The sequence below is a fragment of the Podarcis muralis genome, chromosome 6 (genome assembly GCF_964188315.1).
Source record: "Podarcis muralis chromosome 6, rPodMur119.hap1.1, whole genome shotgun sequence".
Classification (NCBI taxonomy): Eukaryota; Metazoa; Chordata; class Lepidosauria; order Squamata; family Lacertidae; genus Podarcis; species Podarcis muralis.
The window spans coordinates 74,630,324-74,650,077 of record NC_135660.1 but is presented as its reverse complement, the minus strand read 5'-3'; the positions used below and the strand labels follow the sequence as shown (position 1 = coordinate 74,650,077).

Below are 19,754 nucleotides of genomic sequence, written 5' to 3'. Positions count from 1 at the left end.
AGTGGTAGTGTCTTTTCAGCTGCAAGTTTGCAGACGTGTTTTTATAGTTGAATGCAGACAGATGTGCACACCAACCTATTCAGTAACCTCGTGGATTACACTGCACTGACAGGACGTAAGGGGCAGTATTCAACTAAATAGTTGCATTAGTGCAGGGATTAGCATGAATGCAGGGGTATTCCAGCCCCTGGCTCCACAAACTACTCTGCAGGATTGGGGGGTCCCTCAGGGTATATTTAGGGGCATGTGAGCAGGAGGAGGAGAGAATGTTCTGTTGTGCAGAAATACAGCTCATATATTTTCCTGTAAAGATGTATTCACATGAGTTTTTGTAGAGAGAGAATGAAGATGCAGTGATGGGCCATTCTAAGAAAATAACATCTTTTGCTGTTCAGACTTGAATAAAAATGGTTACTCTGCCCCATTTTATTTTATTTTATTTTATTTGCAAAAAAAAACGTACTTAAATTAATGCCATGTTTGAAATCAGTGTAGTTCCATGTCTTCATGTGCTGTAAATTAATCAGTATGTTTTTGGGGAAACTGGGCAAGAACAAAGTATTATTACTATTATTATTTATTTTATTTTAAATCAAATTTGAGTAAACTATAACATTAACTATGTGCAAGCTGCTTATTTGCTTTATACATACAAAAGGTGTGTTAGGTTGAAAACGAAATGGCTCAATCTGATTTTTCAGTAGCATCTGGGAAATCACAGAAAACATTCATATTTTGACTTTCTTATTTTGAAAACTTATGTCCAGTATTTCATCACTAGCAAATAACAGAGCAGCTAACAGTATAGAAACAGTTGGAGCAGCACCAGAATGGCATTATAAAATGCTATAACAAAATCATCTGTCACAGCAGATCATGCCAGAAAATGCAGTTAATCAGCAGTAAAACAGAAACAAAAAGCAAAATTTCTGTCCAGCTGTTGGGTTGAAATAAACGACAGATGACAGCAAAACTTCCCATCATCCAGCTTCTGCAAGGCATCTCTTTGAAGCAGGGTTTCTCAAACTTGGGTCTCCAGTTGTTGTTGGATTACAACTCTCATCATCCCTGGCTAGCAGGAACAGTGGTCAGGGATGGTGGGAACTATAGTCCAAATGGAGTTGGAGAATCAAGTTTGGGAAACCCTTCTTTAAAGGAATCAGAATCTTCACTTGGGGTTGAAAGCTGGTGGTGATGGGGCCATGTGGGCATCCCTAGGGAAAGCATTTGGAATATAGGGATCTGCCTTAGACCACTGGTCTATCCAGTTTAGTATTGGCTGCACCAACTGGCAGTGGCTTTGCAGCATTTCTGGCAGTTGTTCCCAGCCCTGCCTGAAAGCACTCAAGGATTAAACTTTAGATCTTTCGCATGCAAAGCTCTGCCACTGAACATCACTGCTACAGTCGATAACACTCTGTTCCTCATGTCCTCCTGTGAAACCTAAGAAGCTGGGGACAATTAGAACAGTTGTTGAAAGCACATTATGAGAGAGCACATTATGGTAGAAGGTCCATTTGGGGCTTAAAGGTGACCAGCACCTTGATTGAACCTGGAAATGAACAGGAAACCAATGGAGGTTATAGACAATGGGAGTGATGCACTCTATTTGGATCCACCGTTTTGGACCAATTAACAGTAGTGGGCTCTTTTTCAAGAGCATCCCCACCCAGAGAGTGTTGCAGTAGTCCAGTTGGGGGTTACTGAAGTATGAATTGGCCATCCTGTTGTTGTTCTTCTGTCAGTCTTTTTGGTTTATTGTGTTTAGTGAACAGCCATTACACACACACAAATAATAATAATAATAATAATAATAATAATAATAATAATAATAGTGGTTTACATTTCTGCTCCCCGACCTTTAGTGGATAAATCATTTTCCATCCCCCCTTTAACTTTTATTACACAAATCTGTAAAGCCTTGGCAAGAAATTGGGATGTTCTAAAATATATGTACCTCTCCACATCAGACAACAAAAAACAGGTCTTTGCAAGAGACGACCTTCCCTTCTGTGATCTTAACCATGGGTGGATGTAATTGTTTGGAAGATTGTTATAAAAAGGGACTTCAAGGAGTACACGAGTTAGGTCTTCTACTGTTATTCTTCTCTATGAAGCCTCTTGTTTCCCATGTTCATTTGGTGGGAAGTAGTTATTGTCATCCAGTTTGATGAGAACGTGAAAGATTAGTTGGTAATTGCATTAATAAATTATTGCAGCGCTTCTCTTTTATAACAACAACCAGATGTGCATGTGTCACAGAAGAGTGTCCTGTACTGGGGTCTGTTTAAGGACATTGACATATAAGATGCATAAGTGATAGTGGTGACATCTGTGGGAATTATATAGTTTGGAATTTTACATACAGGGCAGCTAGAGCTGGGCTTGCATGTTGACTCAATCGTTGAAATTCAGGCTGGGGATATTTTAGGCCTGTAATGTTCATCAGCTAGTCTATAAAGCATCTTAACAGTTAATGTCTGCATAAAGACCTCCCCACCTGTTAAGAGAGAACCCATAAGTTTAAAGCCAATTTATTGTTTTGTATCTTTTTTGTAGTGTCTTCTTGTAGCAAATACCTTTTTCTTAAGGTTAGACAGTTGGGTGAGAATCTCTAAAACAAGCAATTTTAGTTGTTTTTGCAATCAGTCATCTAAGAGTTGTATGCTATTTATCTCTAGGTGTGTTTTTTAACATGAGCCTTTCTGTTGGATCATTCTTTATTTCTAAATGTCAAAAGACTTCGTCTACCCTAGGGGACTAACATATACAGAATCCAGTTCTGTAAAATGATTCTTTCCAAAGAATTTGGCAGCTTGCGCACAGTTAAGTGAAGGGTTTTTTCTCTCTTTTTTTCTTTTTAAGCAAATAGCTGGATGGGCTTAACCAGTGAATTTGCTTTCAGTATGGTTCATGGCACTGAACTCACACTGTAAATATGTGAAAGTATGGTGATGCTGCAACATGGTCTTCACAGCATAATGTAGTGTTTGGAAATATATGTGTGTGTGTGTGAACAGAACACACAGGTTGCGTCGTGTTATGAAAACCACTTTGCATTTGAAAACGTTTGTGCCACCAGCCTTGGATAGAAATCGGGGTGTGATGGTCAAAGCTGGATGGACCGGAGGAGGGATGATTGTGAACCATACTTGCCTCGAATCCAGTTTTCATTCTTAGATCCAGTTGGTTTACTATTTCCCTAACAGACTAACTTGCTTCAGAACAGAAAACTCTTCCCCGATGCACATCCTCACATTGACTTTCTTATCCTCTCTTGGCCAACTCTCAACACTTTAAAAATCCATTTCATGGCTGTGTGTTAGAGAAGGCAGAAGTTTGCTGTCCCGAGAGGGGCATGTTACTTGGCAGTTTCTCCCTTTCCACCCCATCCCTTCTAAATACAACCACAATGAAAATATTCCAGTGATACGTATCTCATCTGTAATTCTTAACAAAGTTGTCTACACAGTTTAAGGAATGGTGAGAAGATGGGTTGCATAAGTGAAGTCTGAACATTAAGCATGTCAATGGGGAAATGATTTAAAGGGTTTTGCTCTTCATAGCAAATAGAAATAGAAATAGAAATAATTAGCTGTAGCTAAAGGCTGTTGCTTAAGACTCTGAAATATGAGTTTGAATTTGTACATTTCATTTATTTTGGCTTGAATTTCCTCTATGGTTTCCTGTGTCGTACTAAGTGCATAGTAAAGTATAACACTTCTACTAAACAATTGGTTTCCTTTTTTTTCACTGTTGGTGAGGCTGACTGCTAGAGGCAGTTGTGGCTGCTTTTCATCACTAGATCAACTTGCCATCAGGCTGCTTTTTAAGCCTCCCTAGTGCCTTGTTAGGGACGTGGATGGTGTTGTGGGTTAAACCACAGAGCTTAGGCTTGCCGATCAGAAGGTCGGCGGTTTGAATCCCTGTGACAGGATGAGCTCCCGTTGCTTGGTCCCTGCTCCTGCCAGCCTAGCAGTTCAAAGTGCAAGTAGATAAATAGGTACCGCTCCAACGGGAAGGTAAACGGCATTTCCGTGCGCTGCTCTGGTTCGCCAGAAGCGGCTTGTCATGCTGACCACATGACTCGGAAGCTGTACACCGGCTCCCTCGGCCACTAAAGCAAGATGAGTGCCGTAACCCCAGAGTCGTCTGCGACTGGACCTAATGGTCAGGGGTCCCTTTACCTTTAGTGCCTTGTCGATAAGCTTGGAAAACAACAAAACCCACTCCTAATAAAATGCCCTACTTTAAAAATACATGCTTGTAAATACTTTACCTTTACAAATACTGTGTTTGGTTTTCCCCTGTCCTGCAATGATGCTTAGCAAGACAAAGGAGATGTCAACCGTACATACGAAGATCAGCTTGGACATTGGCAGTGGGGAACTGAGTGGTTAGTGTAATATTCAAGTCATTGCCTGTTGGGCATTTGAACTTACAAGATCATAGGCATTAGGTTAATTGCTTGTATCCTTAACTCTGTACTATTTCTGTTGCAAATGACAGCATTCTTTTTGCACCTGTGCTGCAGATTTATGGGATTTTGATCTGTCCTCCAGAATAGCATATTTGCATGGGGTGGGGTGGGAGTCAGATAAAAATAAAATGCCACAATTGTTACCACTCATAGCAGCCACCCTCAGAGTGACTTCCAGATAATGAAAGAATTCTGGACTACTCTTAGATTTCAGGTGGTGGTCTGATAATTTTGGGTCTAATCGTGGCAGGAAACTGGTCCACATTGTCTAATATGGAGACTGTCTGAAGAATGAGCTGGTGTATTTAGTTTAGTAGTTCAAATATTCCTATACTGTCATTTCGATGTGGGGCTGGGGGTGGACCCAGGGTGGCTTATAATGTTAAAACAGAAAAAAAGGAAATGCAATAAATTGCAGAAGAGGCAGGACATGACAGTTCTGTATAGTTGAGCAGAGCAGTAAAGCAACAACTTAAATAAGCTAGGAAACATGAAGGAAAAACCAGCCAGACCCACAAAAAAAGTATTTGATGACCAAAGGGGGGTGGGGAGGCAATCAAATTAGGGACTCAGCTATGCAGCTTGAAATAAAATGTTTTAAGTGTGTTTTAAGTACAATATACAATGTGACACTAAATGGCGATGGTGAGCCTTATGGAAAATTAACTGCATTTTTAAAAACACTTTTAAAAAAGCATTTTCAGAACATTTTTTATATGTGTGTAGATTTCACCTTGGTGCCAAGTGAGCTTCTCTTGTGAGGGTGTTCCAGATATGGGTGTCTCTGCCCAGTTATTGCCTGGCTTGCTTCAGATGACTAAGGAACTCAAGAGGTCTCTATTGAAAAATGTAGAGTTTGGGCAACTTCGTGTGGCAGAGGGCAGATCTTCCTGTACCCAGATCCCTAGGCAAGTCTTCAAAAAATGCCTTCGAGATTAGTAGACTAAACATGTGGTGTGGTGTGTGGTTGTTAAGTCGTGGGTTGACATAGCAGCCGGCACAGTGATTTCTTCAAGTAGCTCTTTATTATGGTAAGCTGGAATAGAACTGACTGTGAACAGCTCAGCCGGCCTGTATTTATAGGCAGCCGGCTGTCACATTGTAACCACAACAGCCCCAGAGTTCCCGCCTAAAATAACTGCCGCGGACCTGAGTGAAAACTATCTACAGACCTGAGTGAAAACTATATACAGTATCCCCCTGTTGGCCCAGGGTGAAACTACACTACATAACACCCCTCCCCACCGAGATAAGGCGTTAGTTACAATCGTAATGGTTTCCTTATATACAGCACTACGCGTAATGGTTCAATTAGGCACAAAAGCATATCGGTTACATTTCCCATACTTAGACCAACAGTGATACCTGTCCAACAACATAGTCCTTTAAATGAGTTGGGCGCTTGGAAACTCTGCCAGACCGCCGGGGACTGGTAGCCAAGTCCGGAGGGCCACACAGTTCTCGCTGAGGCTGTGGTGCGACCCTAGGTGGCGTTGGAACCAACTCCCCTGGATCCGCTGCTGTGAGTGGAGCCTCCGCAAGTGGAGTGGTCTGAGTCTGTTCTGAGACGGCTTGGTTCGGCTCCACGCTGGCAGTTTGCGAGGGAGGTGTAGGTGGGGCCTCGCCATCTGTACGTGTCTTTTCTGGAGCCGCAAGCGCAGTTGGGGGCACCTCGGTAGTGTCCAAGTCCCCAACCCTGCGCCTAAGTTGGTCTATGTGCCGTCGCCACAAGCGCCCGTCTTCGAGTGCCACCTGGTACGAGCGAGGTCCAGTGACTCCCACTACTGTGGCTGGCACCCAAGGGATGTCCCCCACATAGTTCCGGGCAAAGACCTGGTTTCCTGGGACAAATGACCGTGGTGCGTTGGCACAGCCTGGGGGTTCAGCCACGGCAAAGTCTGGGTGTAGCCGGTCGAGCGGTGACCTGAGGCGGCGGCCCATAAGCAGTTCCGCAGGACTCCTCCCTGTGGCCGCATGAGGGGTGATGTGTTGCGCGAACAAGTATTCGGCGACCCGCTCATGCCAGTCTCCCCGGTCCAGGCGCGCCAGTGCCTCTTTTGTCGAGCGCACCATTCTTTCCGCTTGCCCGTTGCTGGATGGATGAAAGGGTGCCGTTAGGGCATGGCGGATGCCCAGTCCCAAAAGATACCGCTCAAACGTGCCTGATGTGAACTGCGGTCCGTTGTCAGAGACAAGGACATCAGGACACCCATGCGTTGCAAACAGGCCTCGCAGCACCCGGATGACAGCTTCGGTAGTGGTGGAGGGCATCAGGGCGACCTCCAGCCATTTGGAATAGGCGTCCACCACTACCATAAAGGTCCGGCCGTGAAAGGGGCCAGCCAGATCGATGTGCACCCTCGACCAGGGTGTCTTTGGCGTCTCCCACGTGTATCCCTTAGCTGCCGGTGGTGCAGGCCTCGACTCCTGGCACGCTTGACAGGCGGACACCCAGGCAGTGATGGCATCGTCCATATTAGGCCACCAGACGTAACACCGAGCCAACGCCTTCATTTTGACAATTCCCGGGTGGCCAACGTGCAGAGCCTCCAGGACGCGCTGACGGAGTCCCTGGGGAATCACGACGCGGTCTCCCCACAGCAGACAGCCGCGATGAGCTGAGAGTTCATGTTGTCTGGTTGCGAAGGGCTGGAACTCCGATGCAAAGGGCCCTTGTGGCCACCCCCTCCACACCCAGTTGAGCACCCGGCTGATGGTGCGATCCTGGGCAGATGCGGAGGCCACAGTGGCAGCCGACACAGGCGCTGCCGGAAGATCCTCAATCAGAAGGAGCGATGAAGCTGGAGCCGGGTCTTCCACAAATGCTGGAAGAGGGCAACGGCTGAGGGCGTCGGCATGGCCCATCGATTTCCCCGGGCGGTGGATGAGCCGGTAGTGGTAGGCAGCCAGGAAAACAGTCCATCGCAGCATGCGTGGTGAGAGGACCGGTGGAGTTGGACGATCACCGGCGAGGAGGCCCAGGAGTGGCTTGTGGTCAGTGATGAGGTCAAAAGTCCTGCCATAGAGGTATTCATGAAACCTCTTCACTCCAGCCACAAGTGCCAATGCCTCCTTGTCGAGCTGGCTGTAATTCCGTTCCGTCGGAGATAGTGTCCTGGAAAAGTAGGCGAGCGGTGCTTCTCTTCCATCTGGAAAACGGTGACTAAGGACAGCACCGATGCCAAAAGGTGAGGCGTCGCAGGCAAGGACCAGCGGCCTGGATTCACTGTACTGTACCAGCACACTGTCCGAAGAAAGGAGAGCCTTGACCGCGTTGAAGGCCGCCGTCTCCCGATGACCCCAGGCCCAAGGCGTCTTAGTGCTAAGGAGTCGGTGAAGAGGCTCAGCCACTGTGGCTTTGTGGGGCAGGAACATGTTATAAAAGTTCAGCAGCCCCAGGAACGCCTGCAACTCCGTTTTGTTCTTTGGAGTGGGGGCCTGCTGGATAGCGCGGATCTTGGATGTGGTTGGATGAAGACCGGAGGCATCGATAAGATAGCCCAGGAACTCTACCTGTGGAACGGCGATCTGGCACTTCTCCCTTTTTACCTTGAGCCCGGCCTCCTGGAACCTGGTCAGCACGGCACGGAGGCGCTCGAACAGCTGCTGGTGTGAGTCTGCAGACACCAAGACGTCATCAAAATATGGTACCACGCCCGGAAGCCCTTGCAGGAGACGCTCCATAAGGCTTTGGAAGATGCCAGGAGCCACACTCACCCCGAACTGCAACCGGCGGCAACAGAATGCCCCCCGGTGGGTGACGATCGTCTGGGCTTCAGCAGTGGCATCATCGACTGGCAGTTGTTGATAGGCTTGGGCAAGGTCCAGCTTAGCGAAGACCTTACCCTCACCCAGGGAATGCAGCAGGTGTTGGACAACAGGAACCGGATAAGCGTGCTGCTGAAGTGCCTTGTTGATCGTGCACTTGTAGTCAGCGCAGATTCTCACCGACCCATCTGGCTTGACAGGCGTGACGATGGGGGTTTCCCACTTTGCGTGGTCAACCGGCTCCAAAACTCCTTGGGCGATCAGTTTGTCCAGTTGTTCGTCCACCTTAGCCTTGAGAGCAAAGGGAACCCGGCGTGGCTTTAGCTTGATGGGGGCGACTTGTGGAGCAGGCCCGAAAAATCCTTGAAGGCGATCCGGAACCGGCCAACGCCTACCACGGGAATGTCGTTTCCCTGGTAGTCTCTCAGGTGTACGCGGTGAGAGTCGAGTTGCCTTTTGGACACTCTGGGTACCAGTCTTTTGATGGTGCTCCATGACACGATGGACAGGGCAGACCCGGTGTCGATCTCCATGTCACATGGAGCTCCTTCAATGAGCACCGTGACGTTCAGCTTGCGTCGCGTAGGCGAGTCGGTTTGGCCAATCGTGGTTCCAGACGGGCAGCGGCAGTTGGTGAGAGCGAAACAACTTTCCTTGGCAGACTGGAGTGAAGACTTGGACTTGCGAGTCGATGAAGGGGGGGTGTCAGACGGAGCCGATCGGCAGACCTTAGCGATGTGGCCCCTTCTGGAACACCTCCTACAGATGGCGTCTCTGAATCGACACTTGGCACGGGAATGGTTGCCTCCGCAGCCAGCACATTCCGGTTGGCCCTTGGACTTCTGTTGGAACTTCCTGCGCTCCCGCTTTGTCTGGTGCACATCATCGTCTTCACTGGAGGATGCCTCCTCACTGCTGGCCTCTTCATGATGCACCGGAACGGGCTCCCTAGCAAGACGCAGGCTGCTGGACTTGCGGATCTCCTGAGCGGAGCGTTCAGCAGCTTCTGAGGCCACAGCCTCCTCAATGGCTTTCTGTAGCGTGAGGTCTGGCTTGGCTAGGAGACGCCGTTGCAGATGGATGTCCCGGACCCCGCAGACGATTCGATCCATCAGGGCATCATCTAAGTCTCGGAACTCACAGTGCATTGCAGCCTGTCGCAGGGCGGTGGTGTAGTTGTTGATTGACTCCCCCTCTGCCTGGTTCCTGTGGTAGAACGCATGGCGGGCAGCAATCTTGGACGGCTTTGGTGCGTAGTGGTTGCGGAGCTTCTCTTGGATCGTGTCCCATGGTGATGCCTGGACTGCTTCAGGCGCAACCAACGCTCGGGCCGTCGCAAACACCTCAGGCCCACAGAGGCTGAGGAATAGGCCCCGCTTCCGATCCTGTGATACTGCTGTCAGTTCGTTGGCTTGGAGGTAGCAGTCGAACCGAGCGAGGTAGGAGTCCCATGATTCAGAGGCTGGCGCAAACGGCGGTAGAGGCACAAGTGAAGCCATGATTCCGATGCCGGCGTGAAGGGCGATGGATGGAACACAGTGCTCTAGCCAGAACAGTCAGCTCTGAACTGGTTCTGCCCAGTGATTTCGCTCAGTGATTTCGCTCTGTGATTCAGCTCAGTGATTCAGCTCAGTTCAGAGGCTGGCCGCATCTGGCTGTGCTCTGATGTCCATCCATCCCACCTTCGTCGCCAGTGTTAAGTCGTGGGTTGACATAGCAGCCGGCACAGTGATTTCTTCAAGTAGTTCTTTATTATGGTAAGCTGGAATAGAACTGACTGTGAACAGCTCAGCCGGCCTGTATTTATAGGCAGCCGGCTGTCACATTGTAACCACAACAGCCCCAGAGTTCCCGCCTAAAATAACTGCCGCGGACCTGAGTGAAAACTATCTACAGACCTGAGTGAAAACTATATACAGTATCCCCCTGTTGGCCCAGGGTGAAACTACACTACATAACAGTGGTAGTGTGTGTGTGGTAGTGTAGAGATTGTGGGAGAGTAACCTTCCAAGGAGTTAGTTTTTCAGCTCCCCACATTAAATGGGAACTAACGCTTCTAGTGAGATAATATCACATGAGCTCAACAAGCAGGTTTTGAGTTTCCCTACATCCGAGATGATCTCATTATTTTGTGTTTATGAATGTTTATCCTCCTTTGTGTTTAGGCTGTATATTTTCCAAGCCCCTTAAAAAGGAAGGGCATTGCTTATTACTTTGACCAGAAATGAAATATAACAAGGCAACGGCAGCTGTGAAAACAGTCTAAACTGCGCGTCTGTAGTCTTATCTCCCGTGCTTTTACTGCATGCTTACCATGTGTCTCTTAGTTTCCATAGCTACTTGCTAAGCAGCTCAGTCCTCTTGCTTGGTATGCCCTGGTGTCAGGCAGAACCCTCTGATGGAAGGAGAATTTGAGATGAGTTGCTTTGTTGAGGCCTGTGTGCTTTTGTCAGCAAGAGTTTTATTTAAAGCGTTTTCTTAAGTTTTCGGTTCCCAAGATATAAAGTATAGGTCCGATTTTTATTATTTTTTTAATAGCCGTTCACCAAGGCGTGTGTGTATGTGTGAATCTTGGCATTTAGATGTTGTTTCCTCACTGGTTCCCATGGCGACTGAACTACTCATAGCTATTCCGTCAGCTCTGCTTCAGGATTATGTATCAAGCAGCATTCCATCATGGCTCTTGTTTGGACCTCCACTCGCCCAAAGGAGGGGGTGGGGAATCAATGAAAAGGTTATGCAGTTCCATTGTGTGCATTCCTTGTTGGCTGGGAGGGGCCTCTAAAGTCATGTTGTATGCAGATGTTTAAAAGAGCAGCACAGGTATTGTAAAGTTGTTTTACAGGCATTAAGGGCTGGAATCTGCTTATTTGGTGACAACTTGGTTTCCATGCTTTAACGTACAGTTTAGCATATGGTTTGTTATGGCAGGAATGAGCCATGGCCAACCTTGGGCTCCAGTACTCCGTGCTTCTCCTCTTGGATGGCCACAGGGGGAGACATGAAGCTTTTGTTTCCTTCTTTTTAAAAATTTCATTGGCCTGGTTCAAGCATCATGGAAAGACAAACCATGGCTTGGCTTGGGAATCCACAGGCTCCAGGATACTGTTTTTGCTTGTTCTTTCTAATTTTCTACACTCAGATTTTAAAAAACAAGAACAAGAAACAGTTGTAGAACAAAGCCCCACCCTTTCTGAAGATGAGAGGTTGGACTACAATGGAGTTTATGACCGTCCTTTCAGTTGTGTGTCATTTCCCATTACCACATGCACTTTTGCACTGTGCATAACAAAAGTATATCATTCCACTGAAAATGGAATTCCCTTTGCTATTTTTAGTTTAGTGGTTACTATAAGTTAGTGGTTAATTTTTCTATCAGTACTAATTGCCAGAGTTTTTTTAAATATCATGTTGTCAATATCAGACCCTCTAAGAGTTTTATTTATTACTAGCCAGGCTATTGAAAAGCTGCCCAATAAAGGTGCTTAAAATGCAGATTAATTTTAACCCCTAGGTAAAGACTAAGTGGCGCTGTGGTCTAAACCACAGAGCCTAGGGCTTGCCGATCAGAAGGTTGGCGCTTCGAATCCCCATGACGGGGTGAGCTCCCGTTGCTCGGTCCTGGCTCCTGCCAACCTAGCAGTTCAAAAGCACATCAAAGTGCAAGTAGATAAATAGGTACCGCTCTGGCGGGAACGTAAACGGCGTTTCCGTGTGCTGCTCTGGTTCGCCAGAAGCGGCTTAGTCATGCTGGCCACATGACCCAGAAGTTGTACACCGGCTCCCTCGTCCAGTAAAGCGAGATGAGCGCCACAACCCCAAAGTTGTCCGTGACTGGACCTAACGGCCAGGAGTCCCTTTACCTTTAAAGACTAGGTAAGTTGTATTTTTGATGCATCCCTTCTTTCTGTTTTTATTTCATTTTTAGGGAGTGTTGTATTTTTGCTTAAATTTTCATTGTATTAAGCAGCATGAAATTTATAAACAAACGAAACTGTCCTGCCGAAGTATTTTTTGTTGGGCTTGTTCTTCATCAGGCTTTACACTGTGTACATGTCTGTCAGTCAGAAGCGTAGCATCAGTTGTACTGGGTATGTGACACACCTCATCATACATGAATATAAGCTTTCTAACTGAGATAGCATTAATCCTAAGCACCCAAAGTGGGACTGCCTCGGCCTCAAGGCTGCCATGCCCCACTTCTTAGCATTTCTTGCTTCCCAAACTGCCTCTTAACTTTGGGTTTTAACAGCCTTTTAACATCAGCAAAAAGGAATAGCACCCCAGTGCTTTAATTACGAGAGTTTTCAAACCTCCAGAATCTTGTTTTAAGCAATGCAAACTTGTTTTTCAAACACCTTTTCGCTCACTGTTTGCCTAAGACTAGCCATAGGATGAGCTACTCTGGTAAAGTCAGCCAAAAAGTGGAACTAAATCCATAGTCCCAAGCAGGATGATCGCAAGCAGATGTTTCTTTGTAAGGGAATGACTCATATATCTTTTTTCTATAAATGGGCTTTGCTAGATCTGATATAACCTGCATTTTTGTGTGTCTGCATGTTGGCTGGAGAAGTGTGGTTTGGCCAGTAAAGGAGCTTGGAGCATTACAGTCTGTACCCAAGCTCAAGCAGTGGGAGTGAAAGGAAGGCCTGGCCCCTGTGGAGCTGCACTTATGCCGGAAGGGAAAATAGGATTGGTAGGGCAAGTAAGATACAAAAAAAAAAAAGGCAAGAAAGGAGAGAATGGACATGGGGTGGGAATGGTTTCTTTTGAAAATATAATGAAAAGCAGACAATGCCTTTGAAATAGAAATGGGAGCGACTTTATGGCCTATTAACCCCACTCCTTTGGCAGAATCAGGAATCCTCTTTAAAGGTATCCTTGTTTCAGTGCTCCATTGCTCCAAACAGTTACATTCTTCATAAGAATCCTGCAATCTCAAGACTATTACAGGCTGTGACAATTATTCGTTGTCTCTCTCGCAATGGAGCAGGAAAGGAACACATCCCTGTAATTTGTTGATGTTGTTTGATTGGGGGTCGTCTGGATTTAATTTGTATTATGTATGCTCTTATTTATGTTTTATGTTTTTTAAAATTTTAAGTTGCTTGGATACATTTTTGCGCAGCAAGGGACTACTAAATTTATCTTAATTAAATAATAATCGCTATACCCTTCAGGCTGTATTACATTTTATGATTGAGAAGAGTTGACAGTGTTATCCTAGGCATGGAAGTGAGCCACCTGAATTCAGCAGGGCTTGTTTACATAAACATGTGCATAGGATTGCAGGATCAGTGTCTCTAAGGCTGCTACAATGGTAGATGTTTGCTATGGCAAGTACACCTTGTGAATGGCATAATGAACTGTCAGTCTCACAGGTTGACTTCATAATCACCATCACTTGTGTTTTAAAAGTAGTATAATTGGAATTGTGGTTTTTAATGATTGTGCATGCCACTCTGAAATATTTTGACGTTAGGTTATAAATTGTTTAATTATAATAATATTTAGCTGACCCGAACTAATCATATTTCTCAAGCCCATATGTTGTGAACCACCCCGAGAGCTACGGATGAATGAGAGCATACTAAACAAGCAAACAAATCTGTCCAGACATTTTATTTCTCTGACCTTTGTCATGCAGTTTTCCAACTAATGCTACAACTGAAATATTCAAAGGTAATAAACAACCCATAGGAGTTGAACTAAACCATTTGAAAGTTCACTTCTCAGCAAATGCTTGGTCCAGGGATTTCAATGACTTTCTCATTTTTATAGAGTTGTAACCCATATTTAAAAGGTGTCTGAGGTAGTTTCCAATGTAAGAAAACATGGAATTCAACACATATTTTAAGTCATGAAACATGTTAAAATAAAATTAAAAAATGGGGGAGAGAAAAAGCCATAATGGAAAGGTTCTAGTAGCCTTGAAGACAAAACCCTGGAATAATAAAATGTATTTAAAGCTATTTCAGTTGAGTGAGTGGAGCAGATCTATTGGATTCCTTGGGAAGAAACACCATGAATATGGTGTCTGCCACCAGAATAGCATTCTCTTCTCTAATACAGATAGCACTTGAATAAAGGACATGTAGTTGGGTAGGGTCATATATAGAAGCTGCTCCTTATATCATAGTGCCAGCTCAGCTAGTGCGGATTGGCAGCAAAATGGAATCTGCACCACTCATGCCTAAGTTGCCCATGTGGCTGGGAGAGCATAGGTTGCATTAAGTCAATAGGAGCAAGTATGCATTTCCAAGTTCAGGGGTGATGGGAGGAAATTGTTGGTAATAACCTAGACTGTAGTATCTATGAATGCATATCATTAATTTTGTGGAAGAGATGCATTTTCAGTTACTGTAATGCTACTGGAAAAAGCTTCAAATGTGTCATTCTCTGAAACGGTACGCAATCTTTTCCAGTATTCATTCCCAGCACTGACTTCGAAGCTTCCTCCCCATCATATTCTTAGAGGTTTCTTGTTTTCTGTCTATTTTTGTATTTTGTCCTATCTTCCAGTTTAGCAGTTTCTCTCCCCTAATAAATGAAATAATTCAGATGATTGACCATATCAATAAGCAGCATGGAGGGCTGATATACTTGTAACCATAAGGGTACAAGCCATGACCACAGAAACATGGAACACGCTACAGTACAGTACGGGAACATAAAAAAAAAACTTATGACAATTTTTACATAAAAAAAGAAAGCAGCTTTTATTTACATGCATTAACTTACCCTTGTGCCTAAATGCTGGTCCAAAAAGGATTTATGTGTCCTTCAGAAAACATACCTTAAGAGAAAATGAGATATGATTATTTATTTGTTTGTGTTTATAGTCTGCCTTTCATCCCTTAGCATTCCAGGGCAGTGATCACTACAGAATAAAATAGGTATGAACAGTAATATAGGTCTTCTGTAGAGGTTTGGCTATAGCTTGGATACTGGCTTTTGCATTAAATCCTTACTCTTGCATTCATTCATTCATTCATTCATTCATTCATTTATTTATTTATTTTAAAACCTGCTGCAAAACCATCCTTTCTCCCAACCATCCCTTATTATTTTTTTGCAGCAGAGAGTCTTTATGACTTATCACTAATCCACATGTGTCAGCTATCAGATGGTGATAATGGAGGTGTTGAGTCCCTCTGATATTTTCAAACCACACACTATGCTTAATGTGTAGCATGCAGCCATATCCCACCCGCAACCTTAAATTACAGACTTTGTGGGAGAGTGATCTGCTGTTGACCCCCAGTTGTATCTCCCTGAAATCCCCGCTTAATACATCTATGAGGCTGGGTTAAAACAAAGGAAAGTTTTCCCCCTCAAGCCTCATAGTCATAGTGGGTGGGAGAAGGGGCACAATTGAGGGAGCTCGTAGCTGGGGACAGAAGGAATAAACCTACAGTCCTTGAATACTGTGATTCCGACAACGATTAGACCTTCCCCTTGCATGTGGAATTAAAAAATAAGCATGACTGCATGCTATGTGTAGTTGATATAGAGAGTGTCTTCCTTTGCCTTGCCCAGCCTCCCCTAAATGCAGAGCTCTCTGCATGCATGGTGAGTTCTACAACACATTGTATAAATGGTTGCATGGCTTCTTAGCAGTTGATAAGAGAAATTAACGTTTGGCATGCTCATAGGCTCTAAAGAGTACCACTGAGCTCTGCTTCACTTGGGACCACATAACTGAGGCTAATAGTTTCCATATGTTTCTCCCCATAAAGCAGAGATTTTAACCGTTCCATGCACATGAAAAATGGCACTGAATGCTGAGCAGTATTGCATTTCATATTTCAGATGCCTCTTCTATGCTGCTTCTATGCTACTTCTGCTGGTGTCACTCTTCTTGATTGTGGTACATGATTTGATATCATTGCCAGGCTCTATGTTGGTCCTCTTCCAAATACTTAAGCCTTTTATTTATTGAGCAGGTGAGAGACTGTTAGGAATGAAGCTCTTTGTGTGGATGTCAGATGATAGAACTATAAAAGCCATGCATATTGGATAACTGGATATTGACTGTTTATAGAAAACAGCAGGATTTGTCCACTTAGGATAATGGTACTGAGTGCTGTAATTAAGTAAACCTTGTATCTGCATACATTTGAAAGGAGCAGTGCCGGATTTATGTATAAGCTAAACAAGCTATCACTTAGGGCCCCACTGTCTTGCGGGGCCCCAAAAAATTTAAAGGAAAAAAGAAACTTGGTGTACATTTCCAAAGTATTTTGTTATGTCCAAATGGCTTTAGATACCTATTAGGTCCATAAATTACCATATAGCATTTATTCAACACAAAAAACAGCGACAATTTATTGTTGGCAAAGGACAGCTGAACATATAAAGGGCCCCATTACCTTCAGTAGCTTAGGGCCTCATCAAACCTAAATCCGGCCCTGGTGAGGAGGAGTCAAGTTGATCTGAAAGCTGATGTGTGGCATGGAGGCAGAGAGAGGGATGGGAGGTTGAGAGTGGAAAGGTTGAGAACTAGGCTGTGTCTCCCCCACCATCTGATTTAGTCTCTTGGCCTATTGAAGGAACAGCCCCTCCCCAAGATCTTCACTGTCAGGCCACCCAATTCTAGCAGAGACCTCCACATCCACTAGAGGCTTCCCCTGGGTCCTTGGCAAACTCTCCAGTTGCATCACCCTGATTTTAGCAGCCTATAACAGCATCATATTATTATTATTGATTTATTAATTGCCTTCTAAACAACCATTTCAAGGCAATGTACATTGAGGATGGGAAGCGGGTGGCGCTGTGGGTTAAACCACAGAGCCTAGGACTTGCCGATCAGAAGGTCGGCGGTTCAAATCCCCGCGACTGAGTGAGCTCCTATTTCTCAGTCCCTGCTCTTGCCAACCTAGCAGTTCGAAAGCACGTCAAAGTGCAAGTAGATAAATAGGTACCACTCCGGCGGGAAGGTAAACACCGTTTCCGTGCGCTGCTCTGGTTCGCCAGAAGCGGCTTAGTCATGCTGGCCACATGACCTGGAAGCTGCACACCGGCTCCCTCGGCCAATAAAGTGAGATGAGTGCCGCAACCCCAGAGTTGGTCACGACTGGACCCTAATGGTCAGGGGTCCCTTTAGCTTGAGGATAATTAAAAACAGTTAAAACCACAAAAACTGCAAATACATTTAAAACATAACTGAAAACATACAAAATGGTAAAGACTCTTCTATCCTGCTGGGAAAACCTCTATTGGAACAAAAATGTCTTGTTTCCAGAAAGTGCATATAGATACAAGATCTTTGCTGCACCTCTGAGTCTTCATTTGCTGGACATTCTTTAGTTATCTGACTTGGTAGTGTAGTGCACAGTTGCATTCCTGTTGCTTATTTCCTTGCAATTAGACAAAAGGGAGAACCATTTTGACCACTTCTCTGCTCTTTGCTTTTGATACAACAAACCGCTTTGGTTTCGAGGAATTCTTCCGCTTTCTCAGAACAGAGATTATTCTGTTGATGCATAATAAACTGTCTTCTGGGGGTGTATAAGGAGCTGGCCTCCAGCTACACCTATTAGAATGAAGACCATTTGGAGTAGGATGTCCTTATGGGCCTACTGTAGACATTAGAGAATGTGCATGTCCTAGGAGGTAAGGAATGGCTGCCTAGTTTAATTAATGAAACCCTACAACCATGCCATGTAGGGGTAGGCAGAAATAACATGCTCCTTCTTCGTGTGTATGTTTGTGTAACATATTTCATAATGTTACTGGAACAATTTACCTTAAGGAAATGCCAGTTGCATTTGCTAACTACCAACTGCGCTTTTTAAAAAATGACTTCCCTCCGAATAGAAAGCAACTAAAAAACTCCACAAATTTATTATAAGGTGTGAACTTATAGAAACCTTTTAAAACATACTTGGGAATGAGATTTTTAATATAAGCTTCCTGATAACTTATTTTTTAAAACTCCTAAATCGGTCTGGACTTTAAAAAAATGAGTTTGAGCTTATAGTCATAGTCACTGTATATTTTTTAAAAACACACACATACAGAGTTGGATCATGGAATGTGCTTCCCAGCTAAACTAATACCCCCATCTACTTCCATAAACTGGCTAATAGTGTTCAATATATCCAAGGAAGTGAAACCTGATGAAGTTGTGTAGATTGGTCATGTTTCTCTGTCAAATACGTAATGCTGACTTGTGTTTTCTGTCATCTCTCTGAAGCATCAGATCTCCCATATTTCTTCCTCTCTCTCTTTTTTTTACTTGTAACTTGCCAGTAGTGGATGACTCTACTTAATGTTTACCCTGAACTGCTGGAAACAAGAACCACCTCCCTTGAATGGGTGGTCGCTCATTTCAAGATTGCAGCATAATCCCTGGATACACATATTTTTAAATGTGGCTTTTATTTGATTATTGGCTTTGTGGGTAAACAGAAGGAATCTGCACTCCAGTCATTGTGGCTCCAAGCAGTTGCTTTCCACATATTTCGCTTGTTGTTGTTGTTTTAAAATCAGCCTGCATGTATCACAGTATTTTTAAATTGCTGCTTCTTAAGTGCCCCTTGTAAATCTGAAATATTTGACTTAAAAGTGTCATTAAAGCCATTAGTATTTATCTTTGCTCAGATCAAGATTTGTAGAGCATGTTTTGCTAATGACATGTTTATTGTTTAGAATGCCACATGACTTACGATATGCTTTGGACCTTTACTTTGTAAGCTACATCTGCTTTTTGTTAAGAGTGTTCCTCGTAATTGTACAATGTGTGTCCGTGAGAGAAATAAGGCTATTTTTTTGTTTTATGTTTTGAAAAATGCTTTCATGTTTGCAGTGTTTTGTGCTTGGACTCTCGTGCATGGGATCTCCCTAGTTTATCAGTCCCTCTCAAAAACCATAGGCGAGGGTGATAAGCATCACATCAGTCCAAGGCTTCACTTGCAAGCTTGTCACACCCACTGTAGAATGTCTTGTTGGAAGCTTACATAAGAAGACTTGCATTATTATTATTATGACAGTGGTACCTCAGGTTACATTCGCTTCAGGTTACATACGCTTCAGGTTACAGACTCCGCTAACCCAGAAATAGTACCTTGGGTTAAGAACTTTGCTTCAGGGTAAGAACAGAAATCGTGCTCCGGCGGCAGCGGGAGGCCCCATTAGCTAAAGTGGTGCTTCAGGTTAAGAACAGTTTCAGGTTAAGAACGGACCTCTGGAATGAATTAAGTACTTAACCCGAGGTACCAGTGTATTATTATTAATAATAATACCCCCGCCCATCTGAATGGGTTGCTCCAGCCACTCTGGGCAGCTTCCAACATACATAAAAACATAATAAAACACTAAACATTTTTTAAAACATATGTACAAGTCTCTGGTGCATCCACTTTTAGAATGCTGTGTACAGTTCTGGTTGCCTCGTCTCAAAATAGGTACTGTTTTAGACGGTTCAGAAAAGACCAACCCAAATGACCAAGGGGTTAAAGAAGATCCCCTTTGAGGAAAGATTACAGTATTTGAGGCTTCTTAG

At 44.5% G+C, this 19,754-nt stretch overlaps 1 protein-coding gene across 2 annotated transcripts in view; it reads left to right on the top strand.

Annotated features, from left to right (window-relative positions):
* The window catches only part of BICC1 (BicC family RNA binding protein 1), a 109,629-nt gene that overhangs the window by 47,341 nt on the left and 42,534 nt on the right, over nucleotides 1-19,754 (top strand). The window lies entirely within an intron of this gene.